Below are 25,124 nucleotides of genomic sequence, written 5' to 3' on the forward strand. Positions count from 1 at the left end.
TATTTCCTTCATTTCTAAATATAACCTGGAGAAATCGAGTCTGTTCCTTGTGTCTACTTTGATTTTGAACCCAATAAAAACCTCAGTGGAATAAGAACTCATCCTTATACCTTCATATCACAGAGTCGTAGGTATGGACACTGCAACCCCAAGCTATTTAGAGAAACTCAGCAACAGAACACCCAAGCTATATAGTTAGAAGAGGGGTTCCTGGGGCACCTGGGTGGCTCAGTCCATTGAGCTGCCGACTCTTGATTTCAATTCAGGTCAGGTCATGATCTCTGGAACCCTGAGTTGGGCTCTGCACTCAGTGAAGAGTCTGCTTGGGATTCTCTCTCCCTCTCCCTGTGCCCCACCTGCCCTGCTCATGCTCTCTCTCTAGATATGTATATATATATGTATTTTTTTTTTTCCTTTAAGGAGAGGGGTTCCTGACTGCTATGGGCAGTGTGGGGAACTAGAATACTGTTATTGGGCTTAATTTACTAAGTGCTAGAAAAAGACTGTGGGAATTAGGCAGCCATACCACAATGGTTGAGGGGAGTGGCAGCAACATGGGTTAGGGAGAGAGCTATGTGACGTTTATAGATAATATGGGTCATCGTCATTTTGGCAAGTCACTGCAATCACAGATACCTTTGCCATCATCATCTCCAACCATGCTGTTTCATGAAAAAGATGAAGGGGTAGGAGAAGGTGGGAAAAGGTAAAGGACTGGCCCAAGATGCTTCTTTATTCTGTTTTCAAGACAAAAGGCAGTGTGGACTCTCTCTTTGTTTCTGGAAAAAATTTAATATAAAGTACATGTGTAGATTCCAGTTATGGAATGAATATGTCACAGGGATGAAAGGCACAGCATAGGGAACAGGGTCAGTGGTACTGTAACAGTGTTTAGCTATGCTTGTGGTGAGCACAGCATAATGCATAGAGTACTCCAGTTGCTGAGTTGTACACCTGAAACTAATGTAACATTGTGTGTCAACTACATTAATAAGAAAATAAAGTACTCCATAGAGCATCCAGGGGGTACTTCTTTGCTCAGATAAGGGGTGAAAGAAACACTCCAGCTCAGTAAATGCACTTGTTCCCCGTTTCCTGCAGTTGGATTAAGCCCACGTCTAACATATCAGGAAGAAATGAGCAATAACATTTGCCGGGTTAAGGTCTCAACTTTCTTTTAACTCTAATCTGGGTGTATTACCTCATGATTTAAAGACCTCTGCCTTAGACAGAACTCAGATCTCAAAAAATGTGGAAATGATTGTTTGATAGCAACATGGGGCGCCAATAAATACTATCTACATTTTCTTAAGATTGTTGGGAAAAAATGTGAAGACTAGGATCTTCACTTGGGAATAAAAGACACCCTTTTTCTCTCACTGCCCAGAATAAGAGCTCAATTAATCATGTAATTATGTAAGTCTTTTTAAGGGATAATAAAGTTTCCATCATTAATGTTTTAGTCTTGCTTGAAAAGTGTTTAATGCCTTCCTGGCACAGTGTAGGTGATGAGTCATGAACCATACCTGTGCTGTTTTAGGTGTCATATCAAAAAATTCATTACCAAAACCCATGTCAGGAGCTTTATTTCAGTGTTTTCTTCTAAGAGTTTCATGGTCTCAGGTCTCTACATGTAAATCTTTAATCCATTTTGAATTAATTTTTGTGAATAGTGTAAGATCTGGGTCCAGTTTCATTCTGTTACATGTGAATATACAATCATCTCAGCACTATTTATTGAAGAGACGATCTTTTCTCCTTTGAGTATTCTTGGCTCCCTTGTCAAATATTAGTTGACTAGTATATGCCTGGGTTTATTTCTGTTCCATTGGTCGATTTGTGTGTTTTATACCAGCACCTATATATATATAGTTCAGATTTGCTGAAATCAGCAAATGTGATGCTTCCTGCTTTGTTCTTCTTTCTCAGGATTTCTTTCGCTATTCAAGGTCTTTTGTGGTTCTGTATAAATTTTAGGAGTGTTTTTTCTACTAAAAAATACCATTGGAGTCTTGATAGGGATTGCATTGAATCTACACATGGATTTTGATAATATTGACATTTTAACAGCATTAATTCTTCCAATCCATGAACATGGGATTCTTTCCCATTTATTTGTGTCTCCTTCAATTTCCTTCATCAGTGTTTTGTCTTCAGAGTAATCTTTCACCTCTGTAGTTAAATTTATCCTAGGTGTTTTATTGTTTCGATGCTATTGCAAATAGTATAGATTTATTTATTTATTTATTTAGAAAATCTGTTGTTAGTGTACAGAAATGCTACTGACTTTTGTATGTTAATTTTGTATCATGCAACTTTACCGAATTCATTGCTTAGATCTAACAGTTTTTTTTGGTTGAGTCTTTAGGATTTTATATATTTAAAATCATGTCATCTGCAAATAGAGACAATTTTTCTTCTCCTTTTCCAATTCTAATACATTGTATTTCTTTTTCTTGCCTGATTGCTCTAGCTAGGACTTCCAGTACCATGTTAATTCAATAGGAATGTTGAGACTGGGCACCCTTGTCTTTTCCCTGTATGCATTTTTTTTTTAACCACAATTAAAAAATGAGCATATGACCTAATTCTGGCAATAAGATTGAAAGGGAAATTATGTGGAGGGCATCTAGAAAGTGTTTGCTTGCTTTTAAGAAGGTGATATAAGTAGAAATGGTTGTCTGTAATTGTTACATCTATTTTATTATTTTGAAGATAAATCCACCAAAGACTCTCAGGGCACATAAGGAGACCACTGAGTTACTGCATCTATAAAGTTGTCACACTTCAGAGTCAGTATTAAATGTTACTTACAGCATAGAAACATCCTCCATAAGAAACAGAATATTTCTAAACCATAATTTTATTTTTTAGGTATTGGCAAGTTATCTTATATATATCTGTTAAAAAAATAAACCTACATTAGACCTAAGAATTAATCTGTAAATTAGGATTACTTATTTTAAAAATATAGAGAAGACTTCCATTTTATAAAGTCAGGTTTATTGAGGTATAATTTACAAACAGTAAAACCCCACTTTTTAAATATATAGTTTTTATTTTGACAAATGTATACTTCTTTATGGATTAGTCTCTATGCCCGTTTACCATGTAAAAAAATCATAAGGACCTTGTCTTGATTTCAGCTTTTATTTGAGAAGAAAATTTTCCTCTAAATGGAGAAAAACTCTTTATATTTGTAGCTACAAATTTACTTTAAAAGAGCTGTGAAGCAATCTGTAGAGATAGAGATGAGTCCAACTTAGATCAGTATCTTGAGTGTCCAAAAGTGTATCTTATTTTGCCTGTCATTTTTATTTGCAATAACCTGGGACTTCCCTGGTTTTTGAGCTGAAAATCCTCAGTTCTGAGAAACTCTACAGTCCTGGGCAGACCAGGATAGTTGGTCACTCTAGGAAGGCTTCTCAACTTTGGAACTACTGACGTGGTGGGTCAAAAAATTTGTTATTTTGGGGGACTGTCCTGTTTTGTAGGATGTTTGCAGCATCCATGGCCTCTACCCACTAGATACCAGTTAACACTCCCCACCTTCCAGTAGTCACAATCAAAAATGTCTCCGGACCTTGCCAAATGTACCTTGGGGGCAAAATCACCCAAGATAAGAACCACTGACCCAGATGCAAATGCCCTTACAAGCCCACAAATTTGAAATTCAAAATCTTATTCTTTGTTGCTGTTGTAAAGCAGAAACAAGTTGATTCTGCTATTTTTACCCGGGACTTAAAAAGTCTGAGAGTTTGCTTCTAGATTTCTTTCTCTTTGGGAGATTCACCACCACCACCCCTACCACCCCCAGCCCAAACACACACGTTTTTAACATTGCAAATGACCTGACCTAAGCGATTATTCTAGATGCTTCTCCCCTGTAGGTTCTGGGAAGCTGCCTGTGTGGGTTATGTCCATCTAATTCTCTGGACTCAAAGTTCTTTTGTTTCTTTGTTATTTCTAATTCATCCGTGCTTGCATAATCATACATATAATCATATTTGTACACATACTTACAGGATTAAATGTTCATGTGTTTTAGTGGGATCGAATTTTGCACACTTTTCTGCTTTTTGCCTTTCTCATTAACAACACTACCTTGAAAGAAAACCAAAATGAGTACAGCTTTAATTTATACTTTGAGGGGCGCCTGGGTGGCTCAGTCAGTTAGGCGTCTGCCTTGGGCTCAGGTCATGATCCTGGGATCAAGCCCCACATTGGGTTCCCTGCTCAGCAGGGGAGCCTGCTTCTCCCTCTCCCTTTGCCTACCACTCCCCCTGCTTGTGCTCGCTTACTTTCTGTCAAATAAATAAAATCTTTTTAAAAAACAAAAATAAAATAAGTGTATAATATTCCATGGTGTGGATATACTATATTTAATGCACCATTCCTTTATTAACTTTCTTGGCCTTAACATGTGATGTGATGATAAACAATTTGTGTACATATATCCTTACCTTATAATACTCTTCTTTCTACAGAAAGATTCCCACAAGTAGGATTGCAGGATCAAAGGCTATTTCAGATTTTAAGAGATTTGCTGGACAGATTTTGAGAAAAGTTGTAGTTTCTACTCATTCTGTTAGGAAAAAAACCTGCAAAACCAAAAACCTGTTTTCATAGATCCCTGATAGAAATGTGCTATTGTTCTGTTTACATTTTGTGAATCTGATGGGAGTGAATTGATGTTTTGTTGATAGTTTACTTTGTATTTCCCCGACTAGGAGAGTTTAAACACTGTTTAATGTTTGTAGTCTGTTTCCATTTGCTGCTTTGTGAAAATTTCAACTTCTACCCTTTGACATTTTTCCCACTGGAAATTTTTTTTACAAGTTGTAAGAATTTGTGTATGTCTCTGTCTGTATATTTATTTATTTAAAGATTTTATTCATTTATTTGACAGAGAGATGGAGAGTACAAGTAGGCAGAGAGACAGGCAAAGGGAGAGGGAGAAACTGGTTCCCCGCTGAGCAGGGAGCCCGACGCGGGACTCGATCCCAGGACTCTGGGATCATGACTTGAGCCGAAGGCAGCCGCTTAACCGACTGAGCCACCCAGGCGCCCCGTATGTATATTTATATCTATATCTACATATGAACACATAACCTACCACTGTATCACTTTTAACTTTAATCTTTCCTAATAGTAATATTGACTGCCCTGCCCCTGTTTTACTTAATTTGTATTTTTCTGGTGTCTTTCTGCCTCTTCTTTTATTTTCAGCCTCTTTTTACCTGTTTTCTAGTTTTTGTCTTATCAACAGCCTGCAGCCAGGTTTTGTTTCAACTGAATCTGACTGAGTGTCTTTCCTGATAGTATTTGTAGGAGTATTTTTTTTTAAGAATTTATTTATTTATTTATTTATTTGAGAAAGAGCGAGAGTGAAAGAGCACAAGCTGGGGCGGAGGAGCAGCAGAGGGGGAGGGAGAAGCAGACTCCCCCCGCCCCCCAGCAGGGAGCCCGATGTGGGGCTCTATCCCAGAACCCTGGGATCATGACCTGAGTGGAAGGCAAATGCTTAATCGACTGAGCCACCAGGTGTCCCAGTATTTGTAGGAGCATTATGTTTTGACCAATATTCTTGATATCCCTTCTATCATTCTTTTTTTTTAAGATTGATTTTATTTATTTATTTATTTATTTATTTATTTATTTATTTATTTAAAGATTTATTTATTTTGAGAGAGTGAGAATGAGAGAGAGAGTACATGAGAGGGGGGAGGGTTAGAGGGAGAAGCAGGCCCCTCGCTGAGCAGGGAGCCTGATGCGGGACTCGATCCCAGGACTCCAGGATCATGACCTGAGCCGAAGGCAGTTGCTCAACCGACGGAGCCACCCAGGCGCCCCAAGATTTTATTTATTTATTTGAGAGAGAGAGAATGAGAGATAGAGAGCACGAGAGGGAAGAGGGTCAGAGGGAGAAGCAGACTCCCCGCCGAGCAGGGAGCCCGACGCGGGACTCGATCCCGGGACTCCAGGATCATGACCCGAGCCGAAGGCAGTCGCCTAACCAACTGAGCCACCCAGGCGCCCTTCCCTTCTATCATTCTTATGATTTATTTTTACTGTTTCTTTTCCCCTGATTAATTTGTAAACGCCACTCCACTTTTCAATTTTCAGCACTTATAATTAGACATCTGTTTCTCTTCTATTATTTGAAACATGATAACCAATCTTTCTCCCACCAGAATGCTCACTTTCCTCACTGTTCTACCCAGTACGATGAGATCTTTGGAATCATTTGTCATCCTTGCTCTGCAACCAGCCTCCTCTGGTCCTATTTATAATGCCTTTACTTCTTTCCTATCCCAACCATCAGGTACGAGGAATTGCTGAGCACCTTTAGTACTTTCTGTTCACGACTGTTGTTAAAATATCTCTGGCATTGTGTCTCTTCTTTTTCAGTGCTCCTTGTTTTTATTTATTTTCTATATCCTCAGTTTATCATTATTGATTTAAATTTAACTGTATTTAAAGATAGTTACTTGGAAGATTTACTGCACATTACTCTTTTCCTCTCTTCTTCATAGGCTCTTATCTTGATTACTCTGTTCACATTCATTTGGTGTTGGAAATCTTTCCTTAAATCAGATGTATTTTCTAAAATTTTGCATATCCATCAATCTATGGTTATAATGGAATAATTGGAATATAGCTCTTTTTTCTCGCTGGTCTGTGTATGATATCATTCTATCGTCATTTTAAAATTAAAAAAAACTTTTAAAATTTTATTTTTTTAAATTCCAGTATAATGAATGTACAATGTTATATTAGTTTCAGGTGTACAATATAGTGATTCGGCACTTCTGTACATTACTCAGTGCTCATCACGATAACTGTACTGTTCCTCCCCGTCACCTATTTCACCCATCCCCCCACCCACCTCCCCTCAGGTAACCATCAGTTTATTCTCTATAGTTAAGATTCTCTTTTGGTTTGTCTCTTTTTCTTTGTTCATTTGTTTTGTCTCTTAAATTTCACATATGACTGACTTATTTCACTTAGCATTATACTCTTCAGCTATCTGACAAGATTTCATTCTTTTTTTTTTTAGACTTTGTTTATTTATTTGAGAGAGAGAGTGAGTGAGAGAGAGAGAGCACAAGCCGGGGGGAGAGGCAGAAGGAGAGGGAGAAGCAGACTCTCCCCTGAGCAGGGAGCCCAATGCAGGGCTCAATTCCCAGGACCTGGGGATCATGACCTGAGCCAAAGGCAGATGTTTAACCAACTGAGCCACCCAGGTGGCCCATTTTTCTTTTTAAAGATTTTATTTATTTTTTGACAGAGAGAGAGACAGTGAGAGAGGGAACACAAGCAGGGGGAGTGGAGAGGTAGAAGCAGACTCCCCACTGAGCAGGGAGCCCAACATGGGACTCCATCCCAGGACCCTGGCATCATGACCTGAGCTGAAGGCAGACGCTTAACCAACTCAGCCACCCAGGCGCCCGATTTCATTCTTTTTTATAGCTGAGTAATATACATACATGTATATGTACGTGTGTGTGTGTATCTATCTATTTTTACCCATTCATCAATCAGTGGACACTTGGGCTGCTTCCATATCTTGGCTATCATAAATAATGGTGCAGTAAACATAGGGGTGCAAATATCTTTCCAAATTTGTGTTTTGTATTCTTTGGGTAAATACCCAGTAGTAGAATTACTGGATCATGTGGTAGTTCTATTTTTAACTTTTTGAGGAACCTCCATACTGTTTTCCACAGTGGCTGCACCAGTTTGCCTTCCTACCAACACTGCAAGAAGCTTCCTTTTTCTCCATATCCTTACCAACACCTGTTATTTCTTGTGGTTTTTTTTTCTCCTTGTGCTTTTGATTTCAGCCATCTGACAGGTGTGAGGTGATATCTCATTGTAATTTTGATTTGCATTTCCCTGATGGTGAGTGATGGTTAGTATCTTTTCATGTGTCTGTTGACCATCTGTATGTCTTCTACAGAGAGATGTCTGTTCATACCTTCTGCTCATTTTTTAATTGAATTATTTATTTTTTGGGTGTTGAGTTTTATAAGTTCTCTATATATTTTGGATACTAACCGTTTATCAGATATGTCATTTGAAAATATCTTCTCCCATTCGGTAAGTTGACTTTTAGTTTTGTTGATTGTTTCCTCTGCTGTGCAGAAGCTTTTTCTCGTGCTCCTAATCTTAGGGGAAAAGCTTTCCACTTTTCACCATTGAGTATAATGTTCACTGTGGATTTTTCATATATGGCCTTTATTATGTTGAGGTATTTTCCCTCTAAATCTACTTTGTTGAGGGTTTTTATCATGAATGGGTATTGTCGTTTGTCAAATGCTTTTTCTGCATCTTTTGAAATGATCATATGGTTCTTATCCTTTCTTTTATAAATGTTGTGCATCACGCTGATTGATTTGTGAATACTGAAGTACTCTTGTAACCCAGGAGTAAATCCGACTTGATCATGGTAAATAACTTTTTAATGTATTGCTGGGTTTGGTTATGCTAGTATTTTGTTGAGGAGTTTTACATCTCTACTCATCAGAGATATTGGCCTGTAGTCCTTCTGTTTTTGTGGTGTCTTTATGTGGTTTTGGTATCAGGGTAATACTGGCCTCATAAAATGAATTTGGAAGTTTTCCTTTGTCTTCTATTCTTTGGAGTAGTTTGAGAAGAATAGGCATTAACTCTTCTTTAAATGTTTGGTAGAATTTACCTGTGAAGTCAAGGACTTTTGTTAATTGGGAGTATTTTGATTAGTGATTCATTTTCATTGCTGATAATCAGTCTGTTCAAATTTTCTATTTCTTCCTGACTTAGTTTTGGGAGGTTATATGTTTCTAGGAATTTATCCATTTCTTCTAGGTTGTTCAGTTTTTTGGAACATAATTTTTCATAATATTCTCTTATAATCCTTTGTATTTCTGTGATGTCGGTTGTTACTTCTCTTTCATTTCTGATTTTGTTTTTCTGAGTCCATTCTCTTTCTTTATCTCTCTTTTGATAAATTTGGCTAAAAATTTATCAATTTTGTTGATCTTTTCAAAGAACCAGCACCTGATTTCACTGTCCTATTGTTTTTTCATTTTCTATTTTGTTTATTTCTGCTTTAATGTTTTTATTTCCTCCCTTCTACTGGATTGGGGTTTTGTTTGTGAGAGAGAGAGACTCCTGAGCAGACTCTGCGCTAAGCACAGAGCCCAACCCAGGGCTCGATCCTAATCATTTACATTCAAAGTAATTATTGATGGGTGTGTACTTATTGCCATTCTGATGCTTGCTGTTTGGTTGTTCTGTAGTTCTTCTGAGTTGCTTCTTCTCTTGCTCTCTTTCATGGTTTGCTGGCTTGCTTCAGTGATATACTTGGATTCCTTTCTTTTTATTTTTGACACATCTATTATTGGTTTTTGATTTGTGATGCCATTAGGTTTATATATAACATCTTATACATATAGCCGTCTATATTAAGTTCAGGGTCGCTTAAGTTTGAATCCATTCTAAAAGCACTAAACTTTTGCTCCTCTCCTCCACATGTTTTAGGTATATGGTGTCATACTTTAAATCCTTTTGTTTTGTGAATCCCTTGACTATATAAATCCCTTTGTTGTTATAGCTATATTTAATTTTACTGCATTATTGCTTTTGTGCTTACTCCTGCTTATGGTCTTTCCTTTCCACTCAAAGAATCCCCTTTAACACTTCTTGTAAGGCTGGTTTCGTGGCACTGAATTCCTTTAACTTTTGTTTGTCTGAGAAACTCTTCATCTCTCCTTCTATTCTGAATGATAGCCTTGCTAGATAGAATATTCTTGGCTACAGATTTTAGTTTTCAGCACTTTGAATATGTCATGTATTCTCTTCTGGCTTGCAAAGTTTCTGCTAAAAAGTCAGCTGATAGCCTTATGGGATTTCCCTTGTATATAACTGTTTTCTTTTGTCTTGCTGTTTTTAAAATCTGTATCACTACTTTTTGCCATTTTAATTACTATGTGTCTTGTTGTGGGCCTCCTTGGGTTGATTTTACTGGGGACTCTCTGCCTCCTGGATCTGAATTTCTGTTTCCTTCCCCAGGTTCAGGAAGTTTTCAGCTATTTTATCTTCAAATACATTTTGTGCCCTCTTTTCTCTTCTCTTCTTCTTCTGGGACTCTGTAATGTAAATGTTATTATGCTTGGTAGTATCACTGAGTTCCCTTAGTCTATTCTCATTTTTTATTATTCTTTTTTTTTTCTCCTGTTCAGCTTGGTTTTTTTCCATTACTCTCTCCTCCAGGTTGGTCATCCATCCTTCTTCCTTTAGTCTACTATGTATTCCATCTAGTGTACTTTTGGTTTCAGTTATTGAGTTCTTCATCTCTGATTGGTTCTTTTTTATGTTTCCTATCTCTTTGTTGAACATCTTGCTGAGATCCTCCACTCATTTCTCAAGTCCACTGAGTATCTTTATGACCATTACTTTAAATTCTCTATCTGGCATATTACTTAACTCTGTTTCATTTAGCTCTCTTGCTATGATTTTGTCCTCTTCTTTCATTTGGGACATATTCTTCTGTCTCTTCATTTTGTCTAACTCTTTGTGTCTTTTTCTTTGTGTTAGGAAAGTCAGCTATGTCTCCTGCTCTTGAAAGTAGTGAAGAAGAGGTCCTGTTGTGGCATGTCCCCTGTTCACCAGCACTTGGTACTTTTCCTATGTGTGTTACCTGCACCATGCTGTTGTGGCTGAGCTGCATTTTCCTTCAGTCTAGTTGTCTGCAGTGGCTCTCTTTGCCTGTTGTGGTCAGGGTTTGGTCCAGTTAATAGGCCAGGATGGGGCCAACTTGGGTTTGAATTGTGTCACACCGGGTGTTTGTCAGAGCTGCAGTAGCACCAAACTGCAGAGTGTTCTCCCTGTGTTGTCCCCTGAGAAGCTTTCCTTGATGAGTGAAGCCTGCAGTCAGACCAAATGTCTGCCCCAAGCCCACTGCTGGGGCTGCTGTCAAGCTGGTAGGTGTGGCTATCTTTCCCTGTCCCCAGGGCAGGAGTCACTTTGAAGTGGTGCTGGCACCTGTTGGGGCTGCTTGTATACTACCATGCTTGAGGTGCCCACTTTGGAGTCCCAAAGAGGGTGGGTTGGAGAGGTGGGTCTGCAGGAGAGTAAGGGAACAGGGCTTGGGGTGTAAGCAAGGTTTGCACAGGTCTGTTGTGGGAGGGACCTGGAGCCACTTGGGAAAACTCCTGCTGAGGGTGGGTTGGATTGGGCTGTCCAGAGAAGGGCGTGGGGCCTGGGCATATTGTTAGCAAGCTAGGTGGAGAGTGTCAGGGCTGCACTATTTCCTGTAGGTGTCCATGTGTCTAGGAAGGGGGGTGGGGGAGGTGAATGGTGCCCACCAGCTCTGTTTTTTCTTGGAGAAGTCTCCTAAAGATCTCTGCCCCTTTAGCACATCCTCTGAGATTAGTAAACAAATCTCCCTCCTGTATACCCCAGACAATTTTCAAACTGCTTTTATACTGTATGTTAACAGGGCTGTTTCTTGTGTGGTCTCTTTAAGGGAGAGGACTCTATTTCCTGTCTTCCTCCCTGCTCTCCCAGAGCCAAGCCACTGATATTAAAGTTCCAGATGTTAAGCCCCATTGGTTGTAAGAACTGGTGAAGTTAAGCCCCTCTGGTTTTCAAAGCCAAATGTTGTGGGGATTGGTCTTCTGCGTTTGGGTCCCCCATGCCTGGGATGCCCGACATGGGGTCTGCTCCTCTCCCTCCTCTGTGCTTGTCCTGTCCCTCCCTCTCATGGATGGTCTTATAGATCACCCTGGTTCCCAACAGTGTCCCTGCCCTTCCTACCCTCTTTGATGTGGCCTCTCCTCTACAGTCAGCTGTGGAGAGCCTGTTCTGCCAGTTTTTGGGTCATTTTCTGGGTTATTTACACTGATGTGGGTATTATCTACGTGTATGCATGGGACAAGGTGAATATATGGTCCTCCCACCCCTCTATCTTCCCTCCATTTTGTCTTCTAATATTGCAGTGAGACATTCATTTCCAGTCTCATTAGGCAACTTTTTCTTCTGTCTGAATGCTTGCAAGGTTTTCACCTTATCCTTGGAGTTTAGGAATTTCTAGAATTTACCTTTGGCTGTATGTGTGTGTGTGCATGTGTGTGTGTGCATGTGTGTGTGCATGTGTGCGCACATGTGTGTGCGTGCACGTGCATGTGTGTGCGTGTGTGTGCATGTGTGCGTGTGCGTGTTTGCATGTGTGTGCATGTGTGTGTGTGTGCATGTGTGTGCGCATGTGTGTGTATTTATCAGTCCTTCTGGGAACTTAAGGTCTTTCTTCAGCTCTGGGAAAAGTTCTATTATTTCTTTAATTATAACCTGTTCCTTCTGTATCTTTTTTTATTCCTGGAACATTTGGTTTGCATATTAGATTTTTAGATTTATCCTCTAATTCTCCAGTTGTTTCCCTCTTCCCTCTTTTTTTAATTGTTTCCCTCTTGAATCTCTTTGGTGGTTTATCTTTATTTACTTATTTTTTTGCCATTTGTTTGAAAGGTTTCTTACTTGACTTTGTAGGTCACTATTTGGCATCTTCTAGTCTCCCTTATTCTACACAGCTTTCAGTACAGATGCCCAGGAGCACCAGGATTTGCTCCTCTCAGTAACAACCAGCTTCTGGACTCTTAATCTCCCAAGATAAAAAGGCTGAAGGATGTTATTTTATATGGAAAAAAATCTAACAGGCTACCAAGAATGCATAATAGTCATTAACCTTTATGCAGGAGCAGCATGGTGTGAGACTTAATAAAACAAAACTGATAGAAGTATGAAGAAAGATGGCGTAATACAGCCTTCTGGGAGTTTTTACACATCTCTCCAACACTGAAAGATTAGGTAGGTGGAAAATAAGAATAGAGAAAACTAGGATAATTAGCAAGCAGAGTGTAATATACATGTGTAACTCTGCACCCAGCAAAAGGGGATGCATGTTCTTTTCAACATAGAATTTCTTTGAAAATCAGCCACAGAGGAAGTTTTCCACAAATGCCCAAAAAACCCCAAACATAATATATATATATATCTTTTTCACTGACCTCAATGGAATTAAAAAGGAATCAGCAACAAAAGATATATTTTTTAAAGATTTTATTTATTTATTTGACAGAGAGAGAGAGAGAGCGAGCACAAGCAGGGGGGCAGCAGGCAGAGGGAGAAGCAGACTCCCCACTGAGCGGGAAGCCTGACATGGGACTCGATCCCAGGACCCTGAGATTATGACCTGAGCTGAAGGCAGATGCTTAACTGAAGATACTTAACTGACTGAGCCACCCAGGTGCCCCCAATATGAGTTTATAAACAAAATTAAAAGCTAATTCTTTATGGAGTCTGATAATGTAGAAGAATCTTTGGTATGATTTATCAAGAAGAGGAACAGGAGCAGAAAAAATAAAAAAAGCACAGGAAATTTAAAAGTACAGCTTAACACAAAACACAATACGATCTATGGTATTTTGCATAATTGTTGTCACTTTATCCTTCCCTATATCACTGCTCTTTGTCACATAAATTTGCAGTTCCTTCTAGTAAAGGTAGAGTAGACCCACCACCTGATACAGGGCTGGGCCATGTGACTTACTTTGGCAGAAATAACAATGTGCCAGTTCTGAACCTAGGTCTTAAGAGGTATCACACATTTCTATACATCCCCCCTGTACTTTTGCCATTATTGTGAGAAGAACATGTCTTAGGTAGCCAGTTGGTCCAAGAAACATGTGAGGTATAACCTCAGATATGGAGCCAAGCTCAGCCAAACCAGAGATCAGCCAATGCCCAACTGTCTTGCAGGCGTGTGAGCTCAATTAAATGTTGCTTTATACCCCTACATTTGGGGTGGTTTATTACCTGGCATTATTGCAGGTATGCTGACTCGCATATTATGTGACTGATAAATTTGAAAAACTAGAAAATACAGACAAATTTTCTTGAAATATATTTGGACAAAATAGGCCTAAGAAGAAATAGAAAATCTGAATAGAGAAATTGTCACAAAAGGAAAGTGGATATTGCAAAGTTTTGCCACTGTCAAATGGCATGCGATACTAAATCTTGAAATAACTGATTATTCCTATTTTATACAAACTTTAGAGAACACGGAAAAAGATGAGACACTAATGCATTTTTAAGAAAGGTAATGTGACATTGGTAACAATGCAGTATTAGAACAGTGAAAGAAATCATTGACCAAGGTTAATTGAACACCCATGCAGAAATCCTAAATTAAACAGGAGCCAAAGTTATAATTAGGAACCAAAACTGTATGTTAAAGAAACATATAGTTAAGAGCCAAAAGTTAATAATAGCATTTATTAACAGTAAATATTGGAGCAGTGCTAAGACAGAAAAAATCAAAGTATTCTTTTGTTCACAACATTTTTTTCCATCATTAAATTTCCTTCTTCATCTATGTTCTACCAAACCCAGCTGAACACATTTTTTGTGATGTCAGCTTAAGAATAGTTAAATCTCTTTCTGTAATTTAGTGTATCAGGTGCACATGAATCCTCAAAAAATTATAAAACTTTAAAGCCAGTCACTGGGTATTATTTGCCTTTATATCTCTCAGATTATCTTTTTTTAAAAAAATTTTTTCTATCTTCCCTTTCAGCAGTTTACTTATGTACAAATAGATACTTTTTAAAAAAAATTATTATGTTAGTCACCCTACAATACATCATTAGTTTTTGATGCAGTGTTCCACGATTCATTGTTTTCATATAACACCCAGTGCTCCATGCAGTACGTGCCCTCCTTAATACCCGTCACCAGGCTAACCCATCCCCCCCTCCCCTCTAAAACCCTGTTTGTTTCTCAGAGTCCATAGTCTCTTATGGTTCATCTCTCCCTCCGATTCCCCACCCCCATTTCTCCCTTCCTTCTCCTAATGTCCTCCATGCTGTTCCTTATGTTCCACAAATAAGAGAAACCATATGATAATTGACTTTCTCTGCTTGGCTTACTTCACTTAGCATAATCTCCTCCAGTCCCATCCATGTTGATGTAAAAGTTGGGTATTCATCATTTCTGATGGCTGAGTAATATTCCATTGTATATATGGACCACATCTTCTTTACCCATTCATCTGTTGAAGGGCATCTCGGCTCTTTCCACAGTTTGGCTATTGTGGACATTGCTGCTATGAACTTTGGGGTGCATATGGCCCTTCTTTTCACTACCTCTGTGTCTTTGTGGTAAATACCCAGTAGTGCAATTGCTGGGTCATAGGGTAGCTCTAGTTTTAATTTCTTGAGGCACCCCCACACTGTTTTCCAAAGTGGCTGCACCAACTTGCATTCCCACCAACAGGGTAAGAGGGTTCCCCTTTCTCCACAACCTCTCCAACATTTGTTGTTTCTTGCCTTGTCAGTTTTTGCCATTCTAACTGGTGTAAGGTGGTATCTCAGTGTGGTTTTGATTTGAATTTCCCTGATGGCTAATGATGATGAGCATTTTTTCATGTTTCTGTTAGCCATTTGTATGTCTTCTTTGGAGAAGTGTCTGTTCATGTTTTCTGCCCATTTCTTGATTGGATTATTTGTTTTTTGGGTGTTGAGTTTGAGAAGTTCTTTATAGATCTTGGAAATCATGCTTTGTCTATAGTGTCATTTGCCAATATCTTCTCCCATTCTGTGGGTTGCCTCTTTGTTTTGTTGACTGTTTCCTTTACTGTGCAGAAGCGTTTTATCTTGATGAAGTCCCAAAAGTTCATTTTTGCTTTTGCTTCACTAGCCTTTGGAGATGTATCTTGAAAGAAGTTGCTGTGGCCGATGTCAAAGAGGTTACTGCCTATGTTCTTCTCTAGGATTTTGATGGATTCCCATCTCACATTGAGGTCTTTCATCCATTTTGAGTTTATCTTTGTGTATGGTGTTAGAGAATGGTTGAGTTTCATTCTTCTCTATATAACTGTCCAATTGTCCCAGCACCATTTATTGAAGAGACTGTCTTTTTTCCATTGCATATTCTTTCCTGCTTTGTCGAAGATTATCTGACTGTAGAGTTGAGGGTCCATATCTGGGCTGTGTATTCTGTTCCATTGATCTATGTGTCTGTTTTTGTGCCAGTATCATGCTGTCTTGGTGATCACTGCTTTGTAATATAGCTTGAAATCAGGCAATGTGATGCCCCCAGCTTTGTTTTTCTTTTTCAACATTTCCTTGGTGATTCGGGGTCTTTTCTGATTCTGTACAAATTTTAGGATTGTTTATTCCAACACTCTGAAAAATGTCATTGGAATTTTGATTGGGATGGCATTGAAGTTGTAGATTGCTCTGGGTGGCATAGATCTTTTTAAATGTTTATTCTTCTGATCCATGTGCATGGAATGTTTTTCCATCTTTTTTGTCTTCTTCAGTTTCTTTCATGAGTGTTCTGTAGTTCCTAGAGTATAGATCCTTTACCTCTTTGGTTAGGTTTATTCCGAGGTATCTTATGGTTTTTGGTGCTATTGTAAATGGAATCGTTTCTCTAATTTTTCTTTCTACAGTTGCATTGTTAGTGTAAAAGAAAACAACTGATCTCTGAGCATTGATTTTGTATCCTGCCACATTACTGAATTGCTGTATGAGTCCTAGTAATTTGGGGGTGGAGTCTTTTGGATTTTCCACATAAAGTATCATGTCATATGCGAAGAGAGAGTTTGACTTCTTCTTTGCCAATTTGAATACCCTTTATTTCTTTTTGTTGTCTGATTGCTGTTGCTAGGACTTCTAGTACTATGTTGAACAATAGTGGCGAGAGTGGGCATCCTTGATGTGTTCCTGATCTTAAGGGAAAGACTCTCAGCTTTCCCCCATTGAGGATGATATTCACTGTGGGTTTTTTATAGATGGATTTTTATGAACTAGAGGAATGTTCTCTCTATCCCTATACTCTGAAGAGTTTTAATCAGGAGATGCTGTATTTTGTCAAATGCTTTTTCTGCATCAACTGAGAGAACCATATGGTTCTTCTCCCTCCTCTTATTAATGTGTTCTATCACATTGATTGATTTGCGAATGTTGAACCACCCTTGCATCCCGGGGGTAAATCACACTTGGTCGTGGTGGATGATCCTTTTAATGTATTGTTGGATCTTATTAGCTAGGATTTTGTTGAGACTTTTGGAACCCATATTCATCAGGGATATCGGTCTGAAATTCTCCTTTTTGATGGGGTCTCTGCCTAGTTTGGGAATTAAGGTAATGCTGGCCTCATAGGATGAGTCTGGAAGCTTTCCTTCTGTTTCTGTTTTCTGAAACAGCTTCAGGAGACTAGCTATTATTTCTTCTTTGAATGTTTGTTAGAATTCCCCAGGGAATCCATCAGGCCCTGGACTTTTGTTTTTGGGGAGGTTTTTGATCACTGCTTCAATTTTGTTGCTGGTTATTGGCCTATTCAGGTTGTCAATTTCTTCCTGTTTCAGTCTTGGGAGTTTATAGGTTCCCAGGAAGGCATCCATTTCATTCAGATTGCTCAGTTTATTGGAATATAGTTGTTGATAATAATTTCTAATAATTGTTTCTATTTCCTTCGTGTTAGTGGTGATCTCTCCCCTTTCATTCATAATTTTATTAATTTGGGTTCTTTATCTTTTCTTTTGGATAAGTCTGGCCAGTGGTTTATCAATCTTATTAATTCTTTCAGAGAACCAGCTTCTAGTTTCGTTGACCTGCTCTACTGTATTTCTGGTTTCTAATTCATTGATCTCTGCTCTAATCTTAATTCTCTTCTAATGCATAGTTTAGGCTTCGTTTGTTGCTTTTTTTCTAGTTCTTTAAGGTGTAGAGTTAGTTAGTGAATGCAGGATTTTTCTATTTTTTTTGAGTGAGGCTTGGATGGCTATGTATTTCCCCCTTAGGACTGCCTTTGCAGTATCCCATAGGTTTTGGACTGTTTTGTTTTCGTTCTCATTGGTTTCCATGAATTGTTTAAGTTCTTCTTTAATTTCCTGGTTTACCCAAACATTCTTGAGCAAAGTGGTCTTTAGCTTCCAAGTGTTTGAATTTATTCCAAATTTTTTCTTGTGATTGAGTTCCAGTTTTAAAGCATTATGGTCTGAGAATATGCAGGGAATAATCTCAATCTTTTGGTATCGGTTGAGACCTGATTTGTGACCCAGTTTGTGGTCTATTCTGGAGAAAGTTCCATGTGCGCTCGAGAAGAATGAGTATCCTGTTGTTTTAGGGTGGAATGTTCTGTATATATCTATGAGGTCCATGTGGGCCAGTGTGCCCTTCAAAGCTCTTGTTTCTTTGTTGATTTTCTGCTTAGGTGATCTGTCTATTGCTGAGAGTGGAGTATTGAGGTCTCCTACAATTAATGTATTGTTATCAATATGACTCTTTATTTTGGTTAACAGTTGGCTTATGTAGATGGCTGTGCCCATGTTGGGGGCATAGATATTTACAATTGTTAGATCTTTTTGTTGGATAGACCCTTTAAGAATGTTATAGTGTCCTTCTGTGTCTCTAACTACAGTCTTTAGCTTAAAATCTAATTTGTCTGATATAAGGATTGCTACCCCAGCTTTCTTTTGAGGTCCGCTGGCATGGAAGGTGGATCTCCATCCCTTCACTTTCAGTCTAGATGTATCTTTAGGTTCCAAAATGAGTCTCTTGTAGACAGCGTGTGGATGGGTCCTGTCTTTTTATCCAGTCTGCAACCCTATGCTGTTTTATGGGAGCATTTAGGCCGTTCATGTTGAGAGTGATTATTGAAAGATATGAATTGATTGTCATCATGTTGCCTGTGAAGACCTTGTTTTTATAGATTGTCCCTGTAAATTTCTTTTCTGTATCTCTCTTGGGGTCTTTCTCCTTTTATAGAACCCCCCCTTAATATTTCTTGCAGGGCCGGCTTAGTGGTCACATATTCTTTCAGTTTCTGCTGGTCTTGGAAGCTCTGCATCTCTCCATCCATTCTAAATGACAGCCTTGCTGGATAAAGTATTCTTGCTTCATGTTCTTCTTGTTTAATACCCTGATATGTCTTGCCAGGCCTTTCTGGCTTGCCAGGTCTCTGTGGATAGGTCTGACGTTATTCTGATGTTCCTCCTTCTGTATGTAAGGAATCTCTTCCCCCTAACTGCCCTTAAGATGGTTTCCTTGGTTCTAAGATTTGCGAGTCTTACTATTACAGGCCGGGGCATTGGCCTGTTTTCCTTGATCTTGGGAGGGGTCCTCTCTGCCTCTAGGACACGAATGTTTGTTACATTCCTCAGATTAGGGAAGTTCTCAGCTACGATATACTCAAATATATCTTCTAGTCTTCTCTCTCTCTCCACCCCCTCAGTGATTCCAATAATTCTGACATTGAAACATTTCATGGTGTCACTTATTTCTCTGATTCTATTTTCATGGATTCTGAGTTGTTTTTCCCTAGCCTCCTCTTTTCCCTTTTTATCTATTAAATAGTCTTCCAGGTCACTAATTCGTTCTTTCTGCCTTGCTTACCCCAGCTGTTAGATTATCTAGATTAGATTGGATCTCATTGATAGCATTTTTAAATTCTGCTGATTCAGCTTTCATTTCTGCCCTTAGAGACTCTATGTTGCCATTATTTATTTCTCTATTCTAGCTATTGTCTTCACAGTTGCTAGCCTGAATTCCGTCTCCGACATCTTGGTTATATCTGAATCCCTTTGTAAATCTGTGGCATAAGTCATAATCTCTGAGCCTTTCCTATTTGGGGTGTTCCTCCTCCTAGTTATTCTGTTGAGGGGTAGTTGAGGGAATGTACAGAGTCCAAATTATTGACCACAACCCAAGGAAGATGCACTTGTTTTCTTGGGACCTTAGGGTTGCTGGCCTCTTGTTCTCCCAGCCTGTCTTCTGGGGGAGGGGCCTGCCGTGCTGTTACTCAGGCAACCCTGTTTGGGCAGAGTTGCCATGCTCCCTGTGGCAGGGGATGGGCTCAGTGGGAACTGTTTTTGGGGGGCTTTTGTTCTCTGGTGGCTTTCCCTGGCGGCTTTCCACGTCTTTTCCAAGAGTCAGAGCAGAAGAGACTGTTTCCAATCCTCTGCCTCAGAGCAGAGACATCACAGTCTGTTCTTCAGTGAGCTCTCCAGACCACATTGTCTCTGTTTCTGTCTGTGCTGCTCTAAACTGCAGCATCTTGGGTTGTGCACCCCTCAGCAGTGCTCCCAGTCCTCACCTCCAGATCGGGGCATATCTCTGCCCTTTGTGCTTCTAAAACCGCCAGCTGCCCCCAGTTCGCACACGCAGCCCTGCCACTCTGGTTTCCGTCTAAAGTCCTTTCCCCACCGCTACTAGTCTGCGAGTCTGTGCCCTGGTCCCCAGCGTGGGAGGCTCTCACTCACCGGCAGTGTAGGATCCCCATAGCCAGGTTCCCTCCCCCTGCCGTTTATCCTCCAATATCTGCTCCCAGAATTGCGGCTCCCCGCCTGTACCTCGGAACCAACTGCCTGCAATATTCTGTTTGTAGAGATCCAGATCTTCTTACATCTCAGGCTGATTTTGTGCGTTTTCAGAGTGGTCTGGTAGATATCCAGCTCAATTCCGGGAACCAGTTGGAATAGGGTCCCCTACTTCTCCGCCACCTTTTCCCCCTCCCCTCTCTCAGAGTATCTTGCAAAAAATAGACTCTCAGTAATTATGTGGTGATTATTTGCCAGATGCATGTAATGGGCTACTTAAAATTTCTTCCAGACAAAATTCTAAAATAATTAGACTCTTGTGAATAAAATACTGGGCATAATGCATATTACCTCAACTACTGGAATCTGCAGAACAGTTTACAATATATAAATATTTTATGTACATTTTCCTATTTAGTAGTGTTAAATTTGTGAGTCATGTTGTAATCCCCATTTTACAAATGATTATACTGAGGCTAATGAAGTTAGGTAACTTGCCCTGGTCTGATTAATAAATGGAAAGGCTAGCCTTGAATTGAGGTCTTCTCAAACCCAGTATCTTGCTTTCTAATATGTAATATGGCCTACTAAACTTCTTTCCATACTAATTTAATTTTAATACATGAAAGTGATTATATTCTGTTGAAATGATAGCTGGCATACATATCCCAGTAACAGATGGTTTCTTTTTTTTTTTAAGATTTTATTTATTTATTTGACAGAGTGAGAGTTAGCGAGAGCAGGAACACAAGCAGGGGGAGTGGGAGAGGGAGAAGCAGGCTTCCCCCTGAGCAGGGAGCCTGATGGCGGGGCTCGATCCTAGGACCCTGGGATCATGACCTGAGCTGAAGGCAGACTCTTAATGGCTGAGCCACCCAGGCGTCCCCAGATGGTTTTAAAAACCAGAAAGTTACTTAAGAAAGGGAAAATTTAGAAAAATTAGAAAAATTCATGGATGAACAATGATTATATTAGGGGTAATATCTTCATCTCACACAAAAACACAGTTTTCTAGAATAGATTTTAAAAAGTTTAGTTTTTCTATTTGACAAGTTGAAAAATTTTCATTAACATATAATGTATTTTTTGTTTCAGGGGTACAGATCTGTGATTCATCAATCCTGCACAATTCACAGCGCTCACCATAGTACATACTCTCCCCAGTGTCCATCACCCAGCCACCCCATCCCTCCCACCCCCCACCACTCCAGCAGCCCTCAGTTTGTTTCCTGAGATTAAGAGTCCCTTATGGTTTGTCTCCCTCTCTGGTTTCGTCTTGTTTCATTTTTCCCTCCCTTCCCCTGTGATCCTCTGTCTTATTTCTTAAATTCCACATATCAGTGAGATCATATGATAATTGTCTTTCTCTGACTTACTTTGCTTAGCATAATACCCTCTAGTTCCATCCACGTCGTTTGTTGCAAATGGCAATATTTCATTTTTTTGATGGCTGCATAATATTCCATTGTGTATATATACCACTTCTTTATCCATTCATCTGCTGATGGACATCTAGGCTCTTTCCATAGTTTGGCTATTGTGGACAAGGTGAAAATTTCAATGAAAAAAGTAGAAATTTGCAGAACACAACTAGAAAAATATATAATAAATAGGAAAAATTAATTATGAGAAAAGGGTGAGGATCATTGATTTATTTGAAGAAAAAAATTAGATCTTTAAACTTGAGAAATTAAAAATGACAGTAAACTAAACTGAAGCCATCTGGTCTTTTATTTATTTTTTTTTTAAAGATTTTATTTATTTATTTGAGAGAGAGAGAGAATGAGAGATAGAAAGCACGAGAGGGAAGAGGGTCAGAGGGAGAAGCAGACTCCCTGCTGAGCAGGAAGCCCGATGTGGGACTCGATCCCGGGACTCCAGGATCATGACCTGAGCCGAAGGCAGTCGCTTAACCAACTGAGCCACCCAGGCACCCGCCATCTGGTCTTTTAAAGGAGTGTTGTGCAGCATGAGGAAGAGAAACATGATTTCACAAACTTGTACTTTATATTGTCCTATTTTTGTTTTTCATTTTTCTAGTTTAACTAAAACATGTTTTTTTTGTTTGTTTGTTTGTTTTTTAAGTTCCAAAATACTTAGTATCTGGGCGCCTGGGTGGCTCAGTAGGTTAAGCGACTGCCTTCAGCTCAGGTCATGACCCTGGAGTCCCAGGATCGAGTCCCACATCGGGCTCCCTGCTCAGCAGGGAGTCTGCTTCTCCCTCTGACCCTCTTCCCTCTCGTGCTCTCTATCTCTCATTCTCTCTCTCAAATAAATAAAATCTTTAAAAAAAAACCACAACAAAATACCTATCTTTGTAGATCTAATGCTGCTTTTCGGAAATAAGTCAGTGCTATACTGCCAGTATCCACAAGGTGTCAGTGTAACATCGGATTTATTTTGGAACCTGCCTTTTATTTTCACCCTTACTAATTTTTCCATTTGTATTAAGCTGGGCTTCTCAGAGGGAGTCCCTCTGGATGCTGCTAGAGGGAGACTGCCAAGGCTGGTATTGGGACTTCTGGGAAGAGCCGAGGGCTGGACCAACAAAGTTGCTGATGGGTGATGCCACCCAGAACTGAAAAATTGGAAGGAATGATTTTCTCTTCTCTCCTGATCTTTCGCCTTTCTTTTAACATCCCAGTAGGAAGTCAGCAGGCAAGAAAGTCTGGGAAATACAGTTTGTGGAGTCTCAGCACAGAGCAGAGTAGAAAAGAGTGGCATTGGTGCTGAGACACAGTAAATAAATAAATAGCATGAATAAGTCAAGCAACAAGACCATATAAGTAGAGGGGGATGGTGGTTGGAGTGAAAACATTTTTGGTACTTGTATTATTCAGAAGGAGAGTGAAAACTTTAACTTTTTTAAAAGTTAAATATGGGGGAGCCTGGGTGCCTCATTTGTTAAGCATCTGCCTTCGGCTCAGGTCATGGTCCCAGGGTCCTGTGATCAAGCCCCGCATCAGGTTCCCTGCTTGGCGGGAAGCCTGCTTCTCCCTCTCCCACTCCCCTTGCTTATGTTCCTGCTCTCGCTGTATCTCTCTTCTTCAAATAGATAAATAAAATCTTTTTTTTAAAAGATTTTATTTATTTATTTGAGAGAGAGAGAGAGAGAGAATGAGAGATAGAAGGCACGGAGGGAAAGAGGGTCGGAGGGAGAAGCAGACTCCCTGCTGAGCAGGAAGCCCGATGTGGGACTCGATCCCGGGACTCCAGGATCATGACCTGAGCCGAAGGCAGTCGCTTAACCAACTGAGCCACCCAGGGGCCCCAATAAATAAAATCTTAAAAAAAAAAGTTAAATAAGCATGTTGCCATCTTTTGGGTTCTTACTGTAAGGCTACAATAGACTATAACTTTCAAAGCAGGAAAAATGAAAATATGGAATGAAGGGAAATACTCCATCACTCCGGGGGGAGGCAAGAAAGGGGAGAAAGAATTATTGTAAAACAATATAAATAAAAAGAACAAAAAATATTTGAAATAAATGCAAATATATTATTAATCACAATCCATTTAAATGGACTGATGTATATGTAATATATAATATGTATAATTGCAATATAATTGCAAGTGTATATGCCCTATGAACATTGTTTCAAGTTATGTAAAGTAAAAACCAAAAAATTATACAAGAAACAAGACAAATCCACCATCATATTTGAAAAATTTAACACACTTCTCTCAGCATTTGATGGATCAAGTGGACAAAACATGATTAAGGAAATAGAAGACTTAAAAGAACAAAATAAAAACAGAATCAACAAGCTTAATTTAACGGACATAAGCAGAACATTGCTGTCAACCACAGGAGAACTCTTTTTAAGCACACATTGAACTTTTATAAAAGTAGAAAATATGTCCATCCATAAAGCAAGTTTCAACAAGTATTTAAGAGCTGGTGTGGAGACCACATTCTCTGACCAATATAATTGAATTACAAGTCTATAACAAAACAGATAACTAATGTATGTTTAGAAGTTAAAAGCATTTTATTTATTTATTTATTTATTTATTTAGTAAAGATTTTATTTATTTATTTGACAGAGAGAGACAAGCGAGAGCAGGAACACAAGCAGGGGGGAGTGGGAGAGGGAGAAGCAGGCTTCCCGCAGAGCAGGGAGCCTGATGTGGGGCTCGATCCCAGGACCCCAGGATCATGACTTGAGCCGAAGGCAGACGTTTAACGACTGAGCCACCCAGGCGCCCAGTTAAAAGCATTTTAAACCGACTTTTTGCTCACAGGAGAGATTATAGAAGAACTTAGAAGATACTTAACACTGTGAAAAACATTACACCTGAAAACTTATAGGATGCAGCTAAGGCATTAAAAGGTTGAATCAGTAGTCAAATATTATCCTTTCTTAAATACTCAGTGGGTTTTATTGTCAAGTTCTACAAACACATCAGGAACAGAAAATTCCAATCTTACAACCACTTATAAAAAGGATGAAGGGGGAGACATCGGAGGGGGAGATGAACCATGAGAGACAATGGACTCTGAAAAACAAACTGAGGGTTCTAGAGGGGAGGGGAGGTGGGGGAATGGGTTAGCCTGGTGATGGGTATTAAAGAGGGCACATTCTGCGTGGAGCACTGGGTGTTATATGCAAACAATGAATCATGGAACACTACATCAAAAACTAATGATGTAATGTATGGTGACTAACATAACAAAAAATAAAAAAGGAAACATTCTCTACCTCATTTGATGAGGCTGGTATAATTTTGAAGACAAAACTGGATAAAGATAATA

General features: G+C 39.3%; 1 long non-coding RNA gene across 3 annotated transcripts in view; it reads left to right on the plus strand.

Annotated features, from left to right (window-relative positions):
- Positions 1-22,095, plus strand: part of LOC141373850 (uncharacterized) — a 28,767-nt gene extending 6,672 nt beyond the window's left edge. For all 3 annotated transcript variants that reach the window (XR_012380200.1, XR_012380198.1, XR_012380199.1), the window contains exons 2-3: positions 4,910-5,071; positions 21,464-22,095. This is a non-coding gene — a long non-coding RNA (uncharacterized lncRNA). The remainder of the gene's footprint in view (positions 1-4,909; positions 5,072-21,463) is intronic.
- The last annotated feature ends 3,029 nt before the right edge of the window (positions 22,096-25,124 follow it).

The sequence above is a fragment of the Callorhinus ursinus genome, unplaced genomic scaffold (assembly GCF_003265705.2).
Source record: "Callorhinus ursinus isolate GAN/ISIS: 27379988/994484 unplaced genomic scaffold, GSC_fseal_2.0 scaffold12, whole genome shotgun sequence".
Taxonomy (NCBI): Eukaryota; Metazoa; Chordata; class Mammalia; order Carnivora; family Otariidae; genus Callorhinus; species Callorhinus ursinus.